Below are 24,314 nucleotides of genomic sequence, written 5' to 3' on the forward strand. Positions count from 1 at the left end.
ACAGGGTTTGGATGGACACACACACACAAACACACACACGCTAATCAATACACCAGGGCATTCATTCAGTGCTTACTTTGTGCAGGACCCTGTACTAAGCACGTAGGATAGTACAAGTGGATATGGTCCTTTCTCTCAAGGAGCTCACAGTCTAATGGGGAGATAGACATTAAAATGAATTAAAGGTGAGGGGAAGCAAGTGAGTATAAGACTAGGTATGCACTTGCTGTGTGGGGGTGGGGTAAGTGCTTAGAGGATACAAACTGAAGTGCATAGGTGATGCAGTAGAGAAGGAAAATAGGCTGGGGAAATGACAGGTGAGTCAGAGAAGGCTTCCTGGAGGAGTTGTGATATTAGAAGATATTTGAAAGTGGGGTGAGCTGTGACTTGTTGGGTATGAAGGGGGAGGGAATTTCAGTCAGGAGGGAGGATATGAGCAAGGGTTGACTGTGAGAGGCAAGACTGAGGTGCAGTTAATAGGGTGGCATTAGGAAAGCAGAGTATGCGGGCTGGGGTGTAGTGGGAGAGGTACAATGGTAAGTAAGGACGAGAGAGTTGATTGAGTGTCTTGAAGTGGGTGGTGTGGAGTTTGTTTGTGGCAGAGAGGGATGGACAATTGGAGATTTGTGAGGAATGGTGAGAAGCATGCACAACAAAGACATGTATAGATGTCATGTTTACCATGTTCATTCCCCTCTATAGGTTACCTCCATTCCATCAGGAGGCCTTCCCAGCTGGAAGCTACCATTCTTACTTGCTCCTGCATTCAACCTCCTTCCCATCCCCACAGCATATATGTATATATCTGTAATGGATTTATCTATTTATATTAATGTCTGTTTCCTCTTTTAGACTGTCAGCATGCTGTGGGCAGGAGTGTGTCTGCTGTTATATTTTCTCTACCAAGCACTTAGTACAGTGCTTTGCACACAATAATCCCAATAAATACGATTGGATGAATGAATAAATGAATGGAAAACCGGCATTTTGGAACTGCTATTTGGATAGGGGAAGCACTATGGCCTAGTAGAAATAGCATGGGTAGCCCCAGGGTAGACCCACAGCTCATTGGTGACTGGAAACCCTCAATGAAGAAAATTTCTGAGACGATCCAACAGGGAAGGGACAGTGATAGGACATCACCTGGATAGAGGGAATCAGGAAAGGAAAAGACCATCCGTTGCTGTGTAAAAGAAGGGTACTCGGGAGCCCGAGGGACTGGGCTTGTATGTAGAAGTTCCACTTACGTGATTTGGAAATGTTTTCAAGAAGAACATTTTGCTTGACTCCTGGACATTACTTCAGGGATCTCATCTCATCAGATGTGCAAGCAACTGCTCCAGAATGAAGGATCACTGCAGTGAAACTGTTATTAAAAGGGGAATTGAAGATTCTAAAGAGAGAGAGAAAGAAGGAAGGGGGGAGAGAGAGAGAGAGATCACGGAAGGGGTCAGAGAGAAGGATATCGTGGCTTTAATGTCCCCCTAATATCACTCAACCAATCAGTGAGTGGAATTTGTTGAGTGCTAATTGTGTGGAGAAACAGCATGGCTTAGTGAAAAGAGCACGGGCTTGGGAATCAGAGGTCATGGGTTCTATTCACTGCTCCACCACTTGTCAGCTGTGTGACTTTGGGCAAGTCATTTAACTTCTCTGTGCCTCAGTTACCTCATCTGGAAAATGGGGATTAAGACTGGGAGCTCCATATGGGACAACCTGATTATCTTGTATTTATCCCAGAGCTGAAAATAATGCTTTGCACATAGGAAGTGCTTAACAAATACCATCATCATTCTCCCCATTTCTAGACTGTGAGCCCATTGTTGGGTAGGAATTATCTCTATTTGTTGCTATATTGTACTTTCCAAGCATTTAATTCAGTGCTGTGCATACAGTAAGCACTCAATAAATATGACTGAATCAATGAACCCTAAACTAAGAGCTTGGGAGAGTACAATATCTATAAATTACTTATTTACGTTAATGTTTGTCTCCCCTTCTAGAATGTAACTCATTGTGAGCAGGGCATTTGTCTACCAACTCTGTTGTATTGCATTTTCCCCAAGACTTATACAGTGCTCGGCCCATAGTAAGTGCTCAGTAAATACCACTGATGACGATGATATAACAGAGTTAGTAAACCTGATCTCTGAAAATGGCAACAAAGAATAAAGAAAGGTAAATAAATGCAGTGGGGGTGGGGATCAAAGGGCTTAGGGAGTATGTTCCGAAGTTCATAAGTGATAATAGTAATTACCGTATTTGTTAAGCACTTACTATGTGCCAAGCACTGTTCTAAGCATTGGAGTAGATGCAAGGTAAGTGGGTTGGACACAGTGCCTGCCTTACATGGAGCTCACAGTTTCAGTCCCCATTTTACAGATGAGGGAACTGAGGCACAGAGAAGTTAAGTGACTTGCTTAAAGTCACATAGCAGACAAGTGGCAGAGCCAGGATTAGGACCCATGACCTTCTTCTGACTCCTGAGCCTGTGTTCTATCTATCCAGTATGCCCACAAGAAAGAGGGAATAGGATGGAGATGAGAGGTTAGTAGGTAATTTGATACTGATAATAATCATTAAGCATTTATACTAGGTGCTAAGCCCTTTACTAAATCCTGGGACTGATACAAGACAAAGAGATCAGACCCAGTTCTTGTCACATAGGGCTCCAATTTTAGGCAGAGAGAGCAGATGGCTAGTTCTCATTTTGCAGCAAGGGAACTAAGTTAGTGACTTACCTAAGGTCACACAGCAGAGTCAGTAGTTCAAGCTGGGCTTAGAACCCAATCTTATGCCCAATTATGGGTTTGATTCTGTGAGGCACCTTCAATTACTTACTACTTGAGTCAAAGTTCTCCCATTAGCCTATATTCCAACCCTGTTAGATCAACTAGGGTTTGTAAATATTTGGAGAACATCTAGGATAGTTACAAAGTATTATTTTGATTAACCTCTGTGAACCAACAAGGAAATATGAGACAATGGCTGTAAACTCTCCCTAGATTATTTGCGGGAGCTTGTTCTATTGAGGGAAATCAATGAGAAGTGTGTCAGGCGGGTAATTTTAGAGGAACGAGGCCATGTCTCACTCTCGGAAGCAGAAGAAATATGACAAGCACATTTTACCTTTACTTCTCAGTGTAGATAACAAGGGTACTTGCACTTTGGACATGTAGAGTGTTTCGATAACATGGATCCGGGATGATGACTCTATTACCCTGCAATATTGGCTTACTCTCCCGGGACTGGACCCTTGGTTTTTAGATCCGTCCGGTCTCTGGAATATATCCACCAGATGGCAGTGGTTGCTAAAGCATCGGGGAAATTGCAGATTTGCATGATTGGCCTCCCTTGGATAAATCTGCTCGGGCCAAGTGTGTTTTGGGGACAGAATTTTCCATTTCAAAAAGTCTGTTTTGTGCCTGAATATGTAAAGGCCAAGTCTGACATTAGTGGAGCTTGCAGTTTGCCTCAGTGCTTTTAGAGCCTCATAATCTTTATTTTGAACCCACTCAGCTAGCACAGTTGTGTTGAGCCCTGCCCTGCTTATGGCCTCACTCCTATGATGATGATGGTATTTGTTAAGTGCTTAGTATGTGCCAAGCACCGCTGGGGAGCTCTAGCCAGGGATGGTCAGAGTCTAGGATGACTAGCAGTGGGCTCAAAGAGGGGGCAGAATCACCTGTTCTCCATGAGCCAGCAGGAAACAAAACAGGGTGTAATCTTGCAGCAAAAGCACCTGATCTCTACCCCCTCCCACAATTGTTTTTCTGCTCTTCCATGCTGAATTGAAAGATGAGATTATTATAACAAAAATTCAGCATCTTAGAAATATTACCATTAAGGTAAGGTTCTTGCCACCATGTTTGCTCTGTTCAGTCAGAAATTAGTCATAATCCTAAATCATAAGATTAGAAAATCAACCAATGATATTTGAGCATTTACTGTGGGCAGAACACTGCAGTAAGTACTCGAGAGAGTACAGTACAATCGAGTTGGTAGGCACCATCCATGCTCACAAGGAGCTTACAGTCTAGAAGGGGAGACAGACATTAAAATTAAATACAAAAAGGGAAATGGCAGAGCATAAGGATATTTACATGAGTGCTTTGGGGTTGGAGGGTGGGTGGTGTTTCAAGGCATTTCAAGTGCCTGGGTGATGCAGAGGGGAGTGTAAACAGAAGGAGGTAAATAGGAATAGGAGAGTAAATTAGAGGACACATGATTTTTTGTAGGGACACCTCAAAAGGTCACCTGGTCCATACTCCTGTTTCCAGAATGATGCATACTTTGGTTGTCCTTGATAGATGAATGAGCAGCTTTTTCTTAAAAAAAAATCTCCTAGATTTAATAACCTTACTCTGTAACCCATTTTGGTGTTATGGGAAGTTTCTACTTTGGCTTCTGCTAGATGTGGAGAAGAAGCATCGTGGAGTGGATAAAGCATGGGCCTTAGAGTTAGAAGGGTCATGGTTCTAATCCCAGCTCCACCATTTATCTGAGTGACCTTGGGCAAGTCACTTTACTTCTCTGTGCCTCAGCTACCTCATCTGTAAAATAGGGATTGAGACTGGGAGACCCATGTGGGACAAGGACTGTGTACAACCTGATTTGCTTGTACCCCAGCACTTGGTACAGTGCCTGGCACACAGTAAGCATTTAAATACCATAAAAATAATAATAACAATAATAATAATATCTCCTCATAGGGACCGAGAACTTCTGCTTCCTATTTTCCTTCATCACAAATCTTGGTAGATGAGTCATATCTCTTGATTACTAGAACACCTACTTATTCACAGTACACCATCTCATTTATGTTACCACCAACCCCTTGACCACGTCCTCTTGTAAGCCATCATCCTCTTCACCTTCAAAGTCTTATTAAAATTATTTCTCCAAGAGTCCTTCGCTGACTAAGCCCACATTTCCCCTACTCCCTCTCCTTTTCGCACCTCCTACACACTTACATCTGTACTCTTTAATCACTGGATATTAACCCCACCATCAACCCCACAGCACTTATGTACATACTTGTACTTCACTTATTTTAATGTCTGCCTCCACCCCAGACTATGAACTCCTTGTGGGTAGGAAACGTGTCTCAAAACTATTGTACTCTCCCGAGCACTTAGTACAGTGCTTTGCACACAGTAACCTTTCAATACCATTGATCGTATAATAGAAGATTTAGCCACTTCATCTGGGTTATGATCTATCAATAAATGGTATTTATTGAGCGCTTACTGTGCACAAATCGTGGAACAAAGCACTCGGGAGAGTTCAACACGGTCAGAAGACACAGTCCTTGCTCACAAGGAATTTATAATCTGGTGAGGAAAAGAATGAATTTACAAATAGGGTAAACAAAAGACTATCAGGATATGCACGTAAGTGTTGTTGGAGTAATGGTAGGGTAAATTTCTAAGTGTTAGGGATAGGAATGCAATTGCAAAAGTGATGCAAAAGGGATGCAAAGTGGAGAAAATGAGACTAATAAGGGAAGCCTTCTTGGAGGAGATATGAGTTTAGTGGGCTTTGAAGATGGGGAGAATCGTGATCTGTCAGATATGAAGGGAGGAAAATTTCAGGTTGGGGGGTGTGGGCAAGGGGTTTATGGTGAAAGAGGTGTGATTGAAACACAGTAATCAGGTTGGTATTAGAGGGGTGAAGTGGGCAAACCCTGTTGCACTCGGAACAGTACCCTCTAGGCACTTGATACTCTCCTCAACCAGAGTTCGACATAATTTATGTGAATATCTACAATTTATTTTAATGTCTGCGCCCCCTCTAGACTTTAAGTTCCTTGTGGGCAGGGACTGTGTTTACAAGGAGTCCACAAGTGTCCAAAGTATCGTACTCTCCCAACCACTTAATAGAGTGCTCTGTATATAGTAAGCACTTAATAAATACCGTTGACTGGTTGATAGTGAGAGATGGAACATGTCAGCTGTGTTCTGGGAATTTCCTCTCTGGCAATCAAGAAAGCCCCCATTTAGGCTTGTGACTTGAAGTCTCCCTACATTCCCAGACTTTAAGGAAGTGGTTGGGTTTCCAATGCTACTTCCAAACTCTGGTGTCCTTTCCCCCATCTCAGCAATGTAAAGCTCCAGAGAAGCCTCTGTAAATGGGGAACCCCAGAGAAGACTCTTTCTGGTCTGCAGCTGTCTCAAAGAATTCAAGGGAAGAAAACAAATAATTGAATTCTCAGGAGTCCACATCATGATCTGGGGTGGAAACTGTGTTGGAGAAATTCCATAAACCCCTGGTATATCCCCTCCCTTAACCCAACCAATTTCTGATCTATATCAACCCATCCTCCCACCAATAGGATAACTTTGGGCTTGTAATCACTGGGGTTGGTGTTCAATACGGTTGAAAGACCCAAAACATGTGCTCTGTCCTTGCCATTGGACTCCCTGGACCAGTGGCTGCTGAGGAAGCCCAGGGCTGTCCTACACTTCGAAGACAAGTTTCTTTGGAGCTTTCCCAAATTCCTTCCCTTTCAAATCATAGCTGGGCTAGGGATTGCTTGCTGATTAGCAAAGACTTTTCAATCTTGATGCTCTTCTAAATTAAGAAATCTTAATGGGATGGGGCCCAAGATAAAAGGGAGACAGGCCAGGGGTGTGGGGAGAAGAGGCAAAAGAGGGAAGAGAGGATGAAAAGGTGGAGAGGGAAAAGATAAAAGGGGAGAGAGGAAAGGGGGAGGGACAAAAGGGAGAGAGGAGGAGAGGAAAGAGTAAGAAAGTGAATAACGGAGAGAGAGGAGAATGATGGGTAATGCGAGTAAGGGGAAGACTGACTTTCTTCCTCTGTTTTTGATTCCTCTGCCTCATTTCCAGCAGCTCTGGAGGAGACATAATAATTGTAATATTTGTTAAGCCCTTACTCTGTGCCAGGCACTGAACTAAGTGCTGGAATAGATACAAGATAATTGGGTTGGACACAGTCTCTGACCCACATAGGGCTCCCAGTCTCAATCCCCATTTTACAGATGAGGTATGTGAGACACAGAGAAGTTAAGTGACTTGTCCAAGGTCATACAGCAGACAGGAGGCAAGGCCGGGATTAGAACCCTGATACTTCTGACTCCCAGGCCCATAATCTATCTATATGGCCACACTCAGTAAAGGCGACTTCACCGGGAGCCAACACAGCTGCCTCCGATGAGTGGTGGTGATACCCCTGCATAACCCTTCCCGGCCCTTGAGTTTTCCGGGCTGGATCTGGCACTGCCCTGAGTAACAGAGCCAGTTAGGAACCCTGGTCTCATAAATTTGAAGCTGGCAGGGCTACCCCTTTTGCCCTCTCTTCCCAGTAATAATCAATGGTATTTTAGTGCTTATCACATGCAGAGCACTCTCCCAAGCACTTGGGAGAGTGCGGCACAACAGAATTGTTAGATACTTTTCCTGCCCACAAGGAACTAACATTCTAGAGGGGGAGACCAACAGTGATATAAATAAATAAATTAAGGCTATGTACAAAAGTGGTGTGGGCAGATAGTAATAATAATAATGATATTTAAGCACTTACTATGTACCAAACATGGTATTAAACATTAGGGCAAATACAGGATAATTAGGTCAGCCAGTCCTTGTCCCATATGGGACTCATAGTCTAATGGGAGGGAGAACAGATATTAAATCCTAATTTTAAAGATTAGTAAACTGAGGCACAAAAAAGTGATTTACCCACAGTCACATAGCAGGGAAGTGACAGAGCTGGGATTAGAACCCAGGTCCCGTGCCCTACAGGCCTGTGCCCTTTCCACTAGGCCATGATGCTTCTTCCCATGGGCATATTCTGATAGGCTAAGACACTCACACCAGAGCATCTCATCCATACATTTTTTTTTTTTAAATCAGGAGGAGGTCAAAAAGAGGACAATTTTCTACTACATGCAGAAAGAGACATGCTAGTAAATGGAAGAGGGAGAATGAAGGGTCAAGAAATCAGCCTGGTCATTGGTTCTGGCCCATCCTACCCCACCTTACCCCTCCAGATGCCTGGACCTACGGACCAATAGAACCATTTTGGGAGAACCACTTTTTCTTATGGTGTCTGTTAAGTACTTACTTTGTACTAGGGACAGCACTAAGCCCTGGGGTAGATCATCAGGTTGGACACAGTCCATGTCTCACATGATGCTCACAATCTTCATCCCCATTTTGCAGATGACTTAATTGAGGCACAAGGAAGTTCAGTGACTCTCCCCAAGTTACACAACAAATGGCAGGGCAAGGTTTAGTCCCAGGTCTTTCCGACTCCCAGAAAGGTGTTCTACCTGCTAGTAAATGCTGCTTCTCCACTCTTTTCCTTTTGAAATATCTCCCAAAGGCCAAATCCAGGCAACTTCCATTTGATTCTGCTATCCTCTTCTGATTTCCCATCCTCCTCCAACCCCTAGGTTGTTCTCTCACCAGAGTTACGACCATTTCAGTTGGTACGGTATTAAACCAGCCCACTATTTTGAGATGATCAGGCCCCTAGAGATTCCGGGGAGTCATACAGTTTACATTGCATTGATATTTTCACCCTGAAATTTCACTCTTTTCTCCATTTTCTGCACAGTGGCTCCCAGATTCACCCAGAAGACATTTTCTCTGAGCTGACAGGTAAAAAACCAATAATTTTATCAGGCTGTAGCCAGCCACACAGGAAACCATTGAGTGGTCATTTCAAAGAGGCAAAGAACAGAGAGTATCCTTAAAGCTTCCCTGACAGGAAAGATTTAAGTAGAGGAAAGGGTATTAGTAGACATACCAATCCTGGTTGAGCATTCAATGTTGTGCACTATACTGCTAGTGACAAAATGCTTAATATCTTCCTCCTTTACCTCCTGGTGTACTTGATTGTTCCCTAGCCTGACAGACCTCCTGTCATACTGGTTCCTTTCATGTGAGGAGGCAACAGAGAAGGGGATTTCTTTGTTTTCAGAAAAATGGGTCCACGTTTGAACTACTTCCTTCAACGTGGATAAAAAAGTCCTTTCATCTCCCTTTCCGTCCTTGTTTCAAGCTCAAATCAACCACATTTACAGCACTTCTCGACTCTATCGGAATCCTAACGGACCTCTCCAAAGGGGCGTAGAAAGGGAAACTATGTAGCACAAAGCCCAAACACAAAAGAAAAAGTTCACCTTGCTTGTGGAGGATATCTTCTTTTCCATCTAAGTCCAAGGCCTGTCACAGCACAGTGTCTGGAGGATGACACTCTTGGGTCAAATTTGAGGTGGCTAAAATTTGTGATTAGTTCTTTACAAGACTCTCCCTCCATGGAAGCAATGTGGTAGGATCCTGTTCAAAATTCAGTTTTTTCTTTGTTACCTTTAGACTGTAGGCTATTTAAGAGCAGACGTCAAGTCTACCTATACTATTGTACTCTCCCAAGCACTTAGTAAAGTGCTGTGCACATAATAGGTGCTCAGTAAATGCAACTGATTGATTGGCTATAAATATAAGGAGCTGTGCTTCGTATACAAGGTTGGTGCAATGGAAACTACCTGTTCTCCCCCTCTCTCAGACTGGGACCCCCATATGGGATAGGGATTGTGTCTGACATGATTATCTTCTTATCACTGCGTGCATGCATGCTTAAAAAGACACTCATGGCCGACAGTTGGCTTTATCTAATTTCTTTATCTAATTATCTAATTGGCTTTATCTAATGTCATACTTATTGAGCGCCTACTGTGTGCACAACACTGTACTAAGCACTTGAGAGAGTACAGTTTAACAATAAACAGACACATTCCCTGCCCATAACAATCAGGTTAACATTGTCTTTCATCTTGCTAATGTGTTAACCATGTGCAGTGCCTATGGCTCTTTTTGAATCTGCTTTCTGGTCTCCTGCTGTTCCTGAAGGCTTTGCTCAAAAATATAAATCTCTTTCTTAATTGTCATACACCAGGCTGATTTGTCTGTCTCCCAGAAATCCATGCTTTTAGACTTACATGCTTTTAGAATGTTCGTTCTGCCTGCCCTATTTTATATGTCCCATTTCAGGCTGCTCTTCAGAAGCTGCTTAGGTATGCGCCTATTGGCTATAAGACCCTGATTTCTTAAGAATGCTCATAACATGCTCACTAGTGGCCTCAGTAGATTCTCTGAAACCGACCATCTTCATCTAACACCTGGGGTGGGGAAGAGGTGCTTCTGTGAAAAAAAAAAATAAATAGAAGCGTTTAGAGTTCGGGAGGTGACTTTCTCTTCTCTTCGCCAGAAGTGACCCCAATGAGGAATTGAGGTACTTTCGCTGGATCTCATGACTTTTGAAGCCCCAGTACAGCCACTTTGTGAGCTATTGACCAGTCTGTACTCTTTACTAGAACTGTCAAGGGAATCCTGAGATTCTAGAAGATGGCATCCACAGTCCCGATGAGCATTTCACTTAAATGTACTGTGTCCTGACACTCAAGGGAAGCCCACGAAGTGCTTGCTGAGAAAATTTCATCACCTACCATATTTAGACCAGATAATAACATGTGTGTTCATTCATTCATTCAATAGTATTTATTGAGCGCTTACTATGTGCAGAGCACTGTACTAAGCGCTTGGGATGAACAAGTCGGCAACAGATAGAGACAGTCCCTGCCGTTTGACGGGCTTACAGTCTAATCGGGGGAGATGGACAGACGAGAACAATGGCAATAAATAGAGTCGAGGGGAAGAACATCTCGTAAAAACAATGGCAACTAAATAGAATCAAGGCGATGTACAATTCATTAACAAAATAAATAGGGTAATGAAAATATATACAGTTGAGCGGACGAGTACAGTGCTGTGGGGATGGGAAGGGAGAGGTGGAGGAGCAGAGGGAAAAGGGGAAAAGAGGGTTTAGCTGCGGAGAGGTAAAGGGGGAGTGGCAGAGGGAGTAGAGGGAGAAGAGGAGCTCAGTCTGGGAAGGCCTCTTGGAGGAGGTGAGTTTTAAGTAGGGTTTTGAAGAGGGAAAGAGAATCAGTTTGGCGGAGGTGAGGAGGGAGGGCGTTCCAGGACCGCGGAAGGACGTGACCCAGGGGTCGACGGCGGGATAGGCGAGACCGAGGGACGGTGAGGAGGTGGGCGGCGGAGGAGCGGAGTGTGCGGGGTTATTTGTTAAGCGCCAATTACGTGTCAAGCACTGTGGAGGGTTGTTAATAACATTTGTGGTATTTAAGCACTATACTAAGCACTGGGGCAGATACAAGATCATCAGGTTCCACTTGGGGCTTAGAGCCTGAGTAGGAGAGAGAACAGCTTTTGAATCTCCATTTTATGGATGAGGGAACTGGGCACAGAGATGTTAAGTGACTCACCCATTGCCACACAGCACATAAGTGGCAGAGCTGGGATTAGAACTCAGAGCCTCTAATTCCCAGGCCCATGCTCTTTCCACTAGGCAACAATGCTTCTCTCTGTGACAACCCATCGAATAAATATGCAGATACTCAATAACAGGCGAGTCCAGAAACCCTCTTAATTGAAGCAGCATGGCTTAGTAGAAAGAGCACAGGCTTGGGAGTCAGAGGTCATGGATTCTAATCCCAGCTCCGCCACTTGTCAGATGTATGACTTTGGTTGAGTCACTTAACTTCTCTGTGCCTCAGTTACCTCATCTGTAAAATGGGGATTAAGACTGTGAGGCCCACATCAGACAACTTGATTACCTTGTACCTACCTCAGCACTTAGAACAGTGCTTGGCACATAGTAAGCACTTAAAAAATACCATCTGTTATTATTAAAGAGCACAGGTCACAAAGCATGCTGCTCTGTTTTTATTGGAAGTGAGTTTGCGTCACTTCTCTGTGATTGAGTTACCTCACCTGTGAAACGGGGATGAAGACTAAGGCCCATGTTGGGCAGGGACTGTGTCCAACCTGATTACCTTATATCTACCCCAGTGCTTGGAACAGTGTAAGAACTTAACAGATCTAATTACTATTAGTATTTCCTGGTTTTAGGTGTCATAGGCTGTGGAACCTATCACACGTGGGGTGTTTCACGTGCCATCCCCCTAGTGGTTTGATAAACAATCACCACATCCTGGTTAAATCTCAGATGAGTCAACAAATTCTGCCTTTCTCCTGTAATTCCAATGGGCATCAGGACATGTCTTCCCTTTCTAACATTAGCAGTTGGGTAGCATTTCAGTGTCTGCTAAACAGATGCCGTGTTTCACCCCAGGGGTGTCAGCTTTTAGTGATGGGTGAAATGGTTCTCAAGGGTGCTACGCGCTTGCCAAATTTTCCAAGATCTTTTAGAAAGGCTCGTGGATGAAAGGGACTATTGCAATGTCAGTCATCTTTATATACTTAGTCCCATGTTGTTTGTAGTAATCCCTCAGAAGCCTGCAACTGAAATTGTTTTTGTTTTTTTTTTAATTTTAGTGAGCCCTCCTTTTCATCTCTGCTCATTCCTTTAGGACTATTCACAAGTACTCTGTTTGGGTCAGGGTTCATTTGTGACATGGCTTCTGGGAGATGGTAAAAACATTTTTTTTATTGCATTTTCAGTGTTGGAGGGTTGGTTTACAAGTAATAGGATTTCTGGGCAGGATATTCATTTGATCACCCCTCTCTAGCCACCACACCTGCATGTTCTGCTTGAAATACCCTCCATCTTGCCCTTTCATTCAGCCAGGCATCCCAAATCCTTTCCTTTCAATCATTCAAACAGCTCCCGAAAGGCTTCTTCCTCCACAAAGCCTTCCCTGAGTAATGAGAAGGTGGGTGGCAGTATTCCCATGAATCCCATCTTATGCTCTCTACCTTTCCCTACACATACTCACTGGCTTGTATCCAACATAAATACTCCATTCATTAAAGCTAGGAATTCATTCAAAGTGTGCTCCAAAACCCAAATGATCTTGGATTTACAATGGTCTCCTAAAATCTGATGCTTCAGAAAAGGAAAATGATTCATCCTTCCATCTACCTTTCTGCAGAGAGAGAGAGAGAGAGATCATTTGAAGAACTAGATCCATACTACTGCTATTACCACCAACCACCATTATTACTACCAATAGTGTTGGTTAAACATTTGCAAAATATTGTACTAAGCACTGGGGTAGGTACAGTTTAATTATGTTGTTTACAGTCTCTATCCCACATGGAGTTCACAGTCTAAGTAGCAGACGGAACGAGCATTGAATCCCCATTTTACAAAGGACTAAATTGAGTTATAGAGAAGTTGAGTGATTTGCCCAAGATGACATAGCAGATAAGTGGTGGAAGCAGGAAGAAGGACCCAGGTCCTTCTGATTTCCAGGCCTGTGCTCTTTTCACTAGGCCACACTGCTCCATCCATGTATGATTTGATTACTTTGTATCCACCCCAGTGCTTCGCCCAGTGCTATATGTTATCCTGAAACATCTTGAAAAGTAGGATAGAGTCCCAATAAGAGATGGTAGAGATAGAGACGGGAGCCAGAGCAGAGAAATGGATAGCTCGCTTAACCAATTTTATTTATTGAGCACTTTCTGTGTGCAGAGCACTGTACTAAGCGCTTGGGGAGTACAGTATAACAGAGTTGGTGGACATGTTCCCCACCCACAATGAACTTACAATATAGATGAGTAGATATAACTGAAGAAAAAGAGTATGGATAGGTACATAAGGGCTGTGGGAATGACTTCTACGAACCGACTTTGAGACTTATCATTAACCTAAAAGTCGCCCAATGGAGGGAATAAAAATTTCCATTCTGACTCTGCAAGTTCTTTGAGGTCAGGAATTCGTTCATTAAATCGTATTTATTGAGCACTTACTGTGTGCAGAGCACTGTACTAAGCTCTTGGAAAATACAATTTGGCAGCAAATAGAGACAATCCCTACCCAACAATGGACTCATCACATCTATTAATTCAATCATACGCTCCCAAGAATTCAATGATTTATACACAATAGATGCTCAACAAATGCTGTCCTATTGATTGATTGACCCTGGTTTCTTGTCCCAGTTCTGTAGACTGTAAGCTTATTGTGAGCAGGGGATATATCTACCACCTCTGTTTTGTGCTTTCCTGAGTACTCTGCACACAGTAAACACTCAATAACTATCACTGATGATGACGATTAATGACGTTTGGAATTTTACCTTGCTCTTGAGGTCCTGGAATCTGTTCCTCTTCTACATCCTCCACCATCCCCCATATTCTTTCATCACTAAATGTCATCTCACAGAAGATTTCCTCCCCACAGACTGCATCTTGAACAGGCAATAGACAAGACATGCCTGGCAGCATATGTCGCTATGTCAAGCATGTTCTGGTGAATTACTGAAGCCTAAATCCCAGCAAAAATTGGCAGAGATGTAACCTTATATAATTGACACAAGCGGGTTGTTTGTATCAGAGAAAAATAATCAGAAATTAAATGGGTGACCCTTTGTCACTTCCTACATGTTCCTCTCCCTCCCTCCATGAACAAATTTTGTTAGTGGAGGTGCAAAGGAGGTAGGAAGCACCATCTATATCTCAGGTATCTGTGTTTGCCAGGAACATCATGTGGTTTAGAGTCCGGCAAGTGTCAGGATCCAATTTACGGCATGGAATCTGAATGGAAGGACCACAGGTTGCTGTTTCATGAATTATGTCTGGAGCAAATGTTTTATCTCGAGCCAACTTGCTGGATCTCTGAGGTCCCCTTCCCAGCCATTTGCATGAATCTGGAAGCAGCAGGCAGAGTATCAGTCAGGGTCACAAGGAATAATGTGGATGAACAGGGAAAACCTGCTCTGCCCTATTGGATGCCTGAAAGAGGGCCAGCTTCCCTTCAAGAGGGGACTGCATGTGTCAAAAATGATGTCGGGCTTTCTGACCAGAGCAGCGATGTCAGCGGGGCAGTTGCCTGGAGATGCTCTCCTTGGCCAAGCTCCCATTTTGAGAAACTTCCAGAAGACATCCCCAGCTTCTCTGGAAAGTTTCCCTATCCCTCTTACTCTCTGGGCTACTTACATTCCCCCTTTCTTCCCCGTCATTGCCTGAATCTGCCCATTAGCTGATGTGGAAGCCAGTTCCTCTGTAGGGCTGCCTGGAATCAGTGTGTAAAAATTAAAAATGCCCTCCTTCCCGCCATCTGCCCTACCTGGAGGAATGCCAGGGGATCCAATTCAAGGACATAATGTTGGGAGGGTGAGTGGTTATGGAGCTAAGCCCAAGGGCTGAGCGGGATTCAATCTCCCTCTCTTGGTCTCCAAGGCAGCTGGCATAAGTTGATTTGTTCTCTAATTCTGCCGCCGCCCTTCCCCCCCCCCCCCCGACGCCCAGGGGTCTTGGAGATGTGAGCCAAATCCTGGTTTTCTGTCAGAAATCTTACACAAGTGCCAACTTTTCATTCTGAGTGTGGACGGGAAGAAGTGGGAGGATTTTATGGGAGTGGGGTTAGACTGGACAAAGTTTGGGAAGGGTGGTAGGCTTTAAGAGCTTGTGGGCCAAAAGGACTTAATCATATACTTGTCATAGTTCTTAAGAGCTTATGACACTTATGCACTGTTCTGAATGCAAGCTCAATAAGTTGGACATAGTCCCTGTCCAGCACAGAACTCACAGTTCAACAGGGAGGGAGAATATATATTGATTTCTTGGTTTTAAAAATGAGGGAACTGAGGACCAGAGAAGTTAAGTGACTTTCCCAAGGTCACACAGCAGGCAAGAGGTGGAGTTGGGACTAGAACCCAGGTCCTCTGACTCCCCAACCTTGTCTCTTTCCACCTTTGGCAACAATGTGGCTCTCCTGTTACCAGCAACACAATTGCCTTTAGTCTTTGTCTCCACCAACTCTTCAGACTCGCTTAATGGCTCCCATCCCTCCCGCAGCATCAACAGCTTTGTGAGATTATCAAACCTTCCCTTAACTTGGGCTCTCCCGATTTCTTTATATTCAGTGACGTGACTGGCTTCAGTTCATTTCCAACCATTAAAACATTCTTGCTGTTTAACCTTAATTAATCTAAATTGAGCATCTACTAAGTGCTTACTCTGTGTGAAGGACTGTTCTACATGCTGGGGTAGATACAAGTTAATCAGGTCAGGCATAGTCCTTGTCCTACATCAGGCTCACAACCTAAATAAGAGGGAGAACAGGCACTGAATTCCCAGTTTGCAGATGAGAAACAGAGTCAGAGAAGTTAAGTGACATGCCCAAGATCACATGGCAGGCAAGCAGCAGAGCCAGGAGAAGAACTCAGGTCTCCTGACACCCAAGCCCCTGCTCTATCTACTGGGGCACACTGCTTCTTCCCCATTTTCTTTCCTGTGCCATATTATTATCCTTATTCCCATGGCCTATCAGCCAGCTATTGCTGATTTGTAGGAAAAGGAGGTTAAAAAAATATTCTAATTTGGTTTGTGGCTCTCTCCCCTTTCATCATCCGACTGGTGACTCTGTCACCCTCAATCAATTGAGACTCATCCTCAGCTCATGTATCTGATTCAAGTTAAACAGTGTCAGGAAAATCTGGCAGGACATGGAAATCAATAAAAGAAAAGTAAGCAAGACTATGATTCAGGGCAAAGAAAAAAGATTTTCCTCTTTTGAAGCACGGCTTGGAAATTTGAAATGTTAGTTCAGCAAGTATGAACAAGTGAAATAATACTAACCTTGATACTGAAACACTATGTTGCTGGATTACTTTTCCCCTAAGAGCACAGGCCTGGGAGTCAGAGGACCTGGGTTCTAATCCCAACTCTGCCACTTGTCTGCTGGGTGATCTTGGGCAAGTCACATAACTCTTTTGTGCCTCAGTTCCCTGATCTGCAAAATGGGGATACAATACCTGTTTTTCCCTCTTATTTAAGTTGTGAGTCCCTTGTGGGGCCTTATTATCTTGTATCTACTCCAGTGTTTAGTACAGCATGTGGCTCATAGTAAGTGTTTAACAACATTAGTAATAATAATAATATTATATGAGTATTATTATTAGGGATAAGCCCCAACCTTCTTAGGCAGAATTACAATGATTTATATGATTCGGTCATCCCAACATGATTTTACTTGAAATTTTTAGATAATTAAGGGACAAAGCAAGTTTTAGGGCTAACAACCCCCTCCTATCAGCAGCCTGGTTTCCAAGAGGGAAAGAACCCATCCATCACCCCAGTATAATTATCATTTCAGGAGCAAGTCAACCTAATCCCAGCTCCACCACTTATCTGTTCCGAGACCTTGGACAAGTCACTTAACTTCTCTGTGCCTCAGTTACCTCATCAGTAAAGTGGTACTAAAGACTGTGAGGCCTATATGGGACAGGGACATTGTCCAACCTGATTAGCTTGTATCTATCCCAGCATTTACTACAGTGCCTGGCACATAGTGCTCGCTTAACAAATACCATTAAAAAAAAACAAAACCACCCATCAAGAGGTCCACAGCACTATTTACTGGCTCATTTTTACAACTGGGGTAGGGACCACAGCACTTATGTACATATGTCTATGTCTATAATTCTATTTATTCATATTGATTCCTGCTTACTCATTTGATGTGTATCTATCTATAATTCTCTGTTTATATTGATATCTCTTTACTTGTTTTGATGTCGGTCTTCCCCCTCCTAGACTCTAAATCTGGTGCGGACAGGGATCGTTTCTCTCTATTGGTGAATTGCGTTTTCCAAGCACGTAGTACAGTGCTCTGCACACAGTAAGTGCTCATTAAACATGATTAAATGAATGAATGACCAGTGGACTCTTGCCTGCAGCATAAAGACTATTGCTCCCTGATCTTTAACTCCCTCCAACATTTGTTGCTCCTCATCGGTTCAGCCCCAGAGGTGGGCTTCCTTGCCTGTGAGATACTTCCCATGGACGGTCTGGGGTGTTCCAGGGGTGTGTCTGCATTTTTTGGGCATCTCCTGCTTGTTGCCTGCTCAGTCCTTGCAAAAGGGTCATGGTGTGGTCTGCCATTATGACCTTCTTGATTTACTGGGGATAAAGGGAGAAGAAGTTTTCCCACCCCTTCGTTTTTGCCATTCTTGATAGTTTTCCTTGTTGGTGATGGGATTATCTATTCTTGTTGCCATCCCATTGCCCTTTCTCTGTTCTTCGCTAAATTGTTCCTACCATCCTTTTGTGCTGGATTTACTATTATGTGGCTCTTGGTACCTGCCCCGGTCTAATTTTTCCTTTCATGTTGACTTTTCTCCTTCCAGGAACTGCCTGCCTCACCCAAAACTCCTGTTCTTTTCAATATTCCCCATACAGTTTGAGTACCCTCCCCTCCCACATCAGGACACATGACCCCCTCAACTATGGTGTAATGAGAAGCAGCATAGTGTAGTGGATAGAGCATTGTCCTGGGATTCAGAAGGTCATGGGTTCTAATCCCGGAACCACCATGTGTCTGGTCTGTGACCATGGGTACTTCTCTGGGCCTCAGTGACTTCATCTGTAAAATGGAGATTGAGAACATGAGCCCTTTGTGGGACAGGGACTGTGTCCAAACTAATTTGCTTATAAACATCCCAGCACTTTGTACAGTGCCTGGCACATAAGTGCTTAACAAATACCATCATTATTATTATTATTATTGCCCGTCACTCTAACCAGTTTGATCCAGATACACTTCCCCATTTCTCAGGGCACACAAAATATGGAGTTCCAAAACTGCTTAACAAATATCATTATTATTATTATTAATGCCAATCACCCTAACCAATTTGATCCAGATAGGCTTTTTTTCCCTGCTCCAGTTCACTGGATAATTGCCAACCCTACATTTCAGTTGCCGCCATGCAGACCTGATGGTTAAATTCCCCTAGCTGTGGAAGATAAGACCATGAGGAAGGCCATTTAGGTTCAGAATGACATTCTATCCAGTCCAGGATTCTGTCTCCAAAAGCAACAAGAAAATGTCTAGAAAAGTCCTCCCTCCTGGAAATCCAGCCTCATGGTTAGAGATGGAGCATTCACCTCTCTGGACTGACTTCTCTATGTCCCTTCCTTTCCCCTTAGTGTAAAAGACTGAGAAAGTCAGATTGCAGATGGAGTCATGGAACTTTAACTAAGAAACAAATCAACGGCAGGCATAAGCCAAGTCAAACTAATTCTCAGCCAGTCACTCAATCACACTGTCTGAAATGAAAAAAAAAAAGAAAGTAGAGCAGGAACACTGAGCCTTTTCTCTCCCTTGACACTCTCGGCTCACCACAGCTGAAATATTATGCGGCACGATATTATAAACTCTTTTCCTAATGGGTTTTTCTCTGGAAGTATTTCCAAAAACAAATAGAAACAAATTTTCTTTTTACCAGCAGCACACAGAGCAGAGATGATCTACCAGGTGGCATATTGGAAAATATCTGTTTTGGAATCAACACAGAGAGCAAACAAGCAAGCTTCTCATCCCCTCCCAAAGAACAGTAGGTGGTTGAGAGATTGAGAAGGTCCATGAAAGTTCTCTTTTATTGAACCAAGCCAGTCACCAAGTTCTAACAACACTGGACCTGATTTCATTTGAAATTTGGCAGATAAAGCCTGCAGTGTAGCCACTTCTTCAAGGATCAAAGTCTCATTCTTATACCTTTCCTCTGTTTGAGGTGCATGTGAAGCTTGGTGTCCAGGCCATGGCTCTTGGTTTGTAAGGTAAAAGCTGAGGGTAAAACCTGGACCCGACTGTTTCAACATTCTTGGGTGATGAAGAGTGAATTCCAGGGTTGTTCCTTGCCAGCTGCTGCAGACGTTCTGTTGGTTCCAGTTTGTCAAATCGAATCTATTTTCACGTCCAGAACGCTTCTCCATTTCACAGGGCACGCAAAATGTGAAGTTCCAAAAAACACAGGGAACAGAGTTGCTCCCTAGGTATTTTTGGAGAGCACCTGAAATTTGCTGTGGGGACTGGGAGGCACCAGAGTAATTTGGCAGACCGTCTACTTTACAATTAGGATGCTCCATGACCCATTCCTGCCTTCTGCAACTGAGCAGATCTGACCAGACGTCAGGGCCAGGGCAAGAGGAAAAATTAGGCTTGTTCTTGTCCTTGCAAAAGTCAGAGTAGTTTATGAATGGAGAAGCCTTTGCTTGGAGGAAAGATAGAAGTGCCCGGAATAGCCTTTACGCTGTTCAACTGGTCTGAAAAAGACCTATACCAGAAGCCAATGGTGTCAAAGAGAGGTGAACTGTCTCATTATTTGAAGTTTCCTTGAGTCTGGTAATAGCAGCATATGCACCATTTATATATTTGTCCTTATTAATTAAGTACACTCAGATTTTGATCTAAAGTTGAAATGACATTTAATAGCATCTTTCAACTTGTGCTATTATTGCTAACTGAAAAGCCCATGATGACAATGTTAGCCAAACTGATTGGATTAGAAGAAATTTATCTTGCTGTTAAAGGCGATACTAAAAGGCTTAATTATCAACAAGATCTCAACTGGACTTCTGTTCTGGAGGGTAGATTTCATAAGGCAAGTTTTTCACTCATGGAAAAAAAAAGGGTGATGGAAGCAATACAACCTTCATGATAAGCTTCCCGGAGTCCTTTCATCTACAACCCTTTCATCAGCTCTTATCACAGTGCACAGTAAGGCTCTTGTCTTTTTCACTGCCAACCCCTCATCCATGTCCTGGCTCTGGACTGGAATGCCCTACCTCCTAAACAACAGACAATTACTTTCCCCTACCTCAAAACCTTATTGAAGGCACACCTCCTCCAAGGGGCCTTCCCTGACTAAGCCTTCTGTTCATTTTTTTCCAACTCACCTGACTCAATACAATCTCTCATCCTAACCCTCCTGCATTACTGCATCAGCCTCCTTGCTGACCTCCAAAGCCTTCTGCCTCTCCCCACTCCAGTCTGTACTTTACTCTGTTGTCCAGATTTTTTTTTTAATTATAACAAGAACATTCAGGATATGCCACCCCACTCCTCAAAAATCTTTAGTGGTTTCCCATTCCCCTCTGCATCAAACAAAAACAATTTCTCACCATTGGCTTTAAAGTGTTCCATCACTTTGCCCCATCCTATCTCACCTCACTACTCTCCTACTACAACCCAGCCCACACTCTTCACTCCTCTAATGCTAACCTTCTCGCTGTGGTTCCATGTCGCCTATCTTGCTGCCCACCCCTAGCCCACATCCTGCCTCTGGCCTGGAACACCTTCCCTCCTCAAATCTGAGAGACAATTGTTCTCTCCCGTTTCAAAGTCTTATTGAAGGCACATTTCTAGGAGGCTTTCCCTAAGCTCCCTCCTTTCCTCTTTTCCCACTCCCTTCTGCATTGCTCTGACTTGCTTCCTTTGTTCTTCCCCCTCCTCCCAGCCCTACAATCACTTGTGTACATATCTGTAATTTATTTGTTTATATTAATGTCTGTTTTGGTCCCCTCCCCAACCCACTCTAGACTGTAAACTCCTTATGGGCAGGGAATGTATCTGTTAATTGTTGTATTACATTCTCCCAAGCACTTAATGCTGTCTGTATTAATACAATAATATTCATACAATAATAACTGTATAAATACAATTGAATGAATTACCTTCTACATCACCCTGACTTGCTCCCTTTATTCATCACCCCCCTCCCAGCCCCAGGCCACTTATGTACACATCTGTAATTTATTCATATTAAATACCTGTCTCCCCCTCTAGACTGTAAGTTCACTGTGTATGTTATATTTTTCTCTCTTGAGTGCTTAGTACAGTGCTCTGCACACAGTAAGCACTCAAATATGATTGACTGACTGATTTGGAGGGACCTGTGTGCAGTTAGTATCAACAATTGAGTGTTCTGGATGGTACTATACTAGGTGGATGAGTTTGAAACATCTAACTCTTCCCCATCCTGTGTTCTGAACTTCACTTTCTCGCCTGATTTCTCTACCACCCAGTTTCATCTTTTTGGCCCTGCTTCTCAAGTCCTGGGGAACATTTCTACAGCCATATACTAATTCCTCATTTTACCTCAGAATGATCCAGCAATGTACTTCCCCTGACCCCGGTCCGATTTGTTGAGTGCTCACAAGGAAAAGAAAGCCCTTATGAGAAAATAAATGGCATTGTGTCTGTAAGAATGGGGGTAGATTGTCTTTTGCTTTGGGAGAAAGAGAGGCGATTAGCTTGATCTATATGCTTTCATATGGGAACGTTAATGCCTTTTTCAATGCTAAGGAAAGGTGAGAGATCTCATCCCATCTGTGGGACTGATTATTGTTACTCTGACATTATTTGAAAGCAGTTTGGGGAAATGAAATGGATGAAAGCCTTGGCTAAGTATATGGGTAAGTCGAGTGGTTAATTTTTTCCAACGAAATCTAAAGGAGTTTGCAATTCATATTGCTTTTTGATAGGTTGCCAAGAGGGATATTTTCAATAGATTGGTGGAATGAGGAATTAAATGCAGATTAGTCAGGGAAAGATTGGGGTTTAATATAGTATGTGAACAGGTTAAATTTATATCAATAAATACTAAGCATAAACTGGCACTCCTTAATTCCCAGCATATAAAATTCTAGAAAGAAAGTGCGTGATGTAGAATGCCAATTGAGTCTTTCGTTCATTTTCAAAAGGAGACTGGGAATTTTTGCCTGCATTTTGGAATTAGGCTCAAAGCTGTGGTCAGATGTGATGGATTATGCACCCAATTTGCTTGAAGTTTGCAGTTCATTTAATCTAGCTCTTTACATTTCAAAGAACCGAGGTGATGTCATTTGAAATCTACGTCAAGCGAAATTAATGGGGTTACTTTGTCAGTTGCAAGAACTTAGACAAAGAGACAGGGAAAAGGAAATCTATGTAGCTAGTTGTGTAGATGTAGGGTGGGGAATGATAATGATAATTATTTACTTTGGGCCAGGCACTGACCTAAGCAATGGGGTAGAGCAAGTCAATCAGGTCGGACATAGTCTATGTCCCACCTGAGGTTCACATTCTCAGGGGGAGGGAGAACAGAATAGTGGAAAGATACTCCTCCAGTGTGAAAGACAGTCTATTTAAAAGCAGTCACCATAGAAACTTTGAAACTATGGAATCGACCATCACTGTCTGGAGGGAAGCCCTCTGCTGGGGTCAAAATAGAGGGGCTTCCAGAGATAATAAACTCCAAGCCTAGGAATCCTGAATTCAGTACATTCCCCTAGTGCCTAATACAGTGTCCCACACTCAGTAAGCACTCTGGTTGCTCACTGACTACGATGGTGATGATGATGATAGTGATGATTATGATTTGCTTCCCCACGCCTCAAGAATCTCCAGTGCTTGTCCATCCACCTCTACATCAAAAGGAAACTCCTTACTTTTGGCCTTAAAGTGCTCAATCATCTTGCCCCCATCCTTCCTCACCTCACTGTTCTTTTACTACAACCCAGCCTGCAGACTTTACTCTAATGCCAACCTATTCACTGTACCTCGATCTCATCTATTTCACCACTGAGAGCTTGCCTACATCCTGCCTCTGGTCTGGAATCCCTCTTCATATCTGACAATCACTCTGCACACCTTCAAAGCCTGATTGAAGGCACAACTCCTCCAAGAGGCCTTTCCCTCACTAAACCATCATTTCCTCTTCTCCCACTCCCTTCTGCATTGCCCTGATTTGCTCCCTTTATTCAGCAACACCCTCAGCCCCACAAGCACTTAGGTACATATCTGTATTCATTTATATTAACGCCAGTCTCCCCCTCTAGACTGTAAATTCAAGAAGCAATGTGGCTTGGTGAAAAGAGCATGGGCTTGGGAGTCAGAGATTTTGAGTTCTAATCCCGGCTCCGCCACTTGTCAGCTGGGTGACTTTGGGGAAGTCACTTCACTTCTTTGGGCCTCACTTACCTCATCTGTAAAGTGGGGATTAAGGTTGTGAGCCCCACCTGGGACAACCTGCTAACCTTGTATCTCCCCCAGTGCTTAGAACAGTGCTGGGCACATAGTAAGCACTTAAATCCCATCATCATCACGGGCAATGAATGTGCCTACCAATTCTATTGTCATATGGCACTCACCCAAGCATTTAGTACAGTGCTCTGAACACAGTAAATGCTCAATAAATAGAATTGATTGATTGTTAATGGTACTGGTGGTGGTGACTGTAGTTTTGGGAGATTCACAAATCTAAACATATCATCACAGAGGAAACTAAATTTCTTCCCCCTTTCAAAAAAGGAGAATTTACCATTATAATGGTGAGACTCTCCAACTCAAAAAAAAAAAAAAAAAGAATGGAGAAGGGCAACAGAAATATGTGTCTGGAAACCCAAGATCCCACTCAGAAGAAGAAAGATAGGAGAGTTGGAAAGTACACCTTAGGGTTCCTTTTTTTACTCTGTCTTGGTTGCAAAGCTCCTGAAGTTTATGGAATTTTTATAACCACTTCCACGGCTATCAGACCCTAA

The 24,314-nt window shown here is 43.3% G+C and overlaps 1 pseudogene; it reads right to left on the reverse strand.

The window, feature by feature from the left end:
• The window catches only part of LOC114812098, a 57,713-nt pseudogene extending 36,679 nt beyond the window's left edge, over nt 1–21,034 (reverse strand).
• Nucleotides 21,035–24,314: the final 3,280 nt, after the last annotated feature.

The sequence above is a fragment of the Ornithorhynchus anatinus genome, chromosome 5 (genome assembly GCF_004115215.2).
Source record: "Ornithorhynchus anatinus isolate Pmale09 chromosome 5, mOrnAna1.pri.v4, whole genome shotgun sequence".
NCBI lineage: Eukaryota > Metazoa > Chordata > Mammalia > Monotremata > Ornithorhynchidae > Ornithorhynchus > Ornithorhynchus anatinus.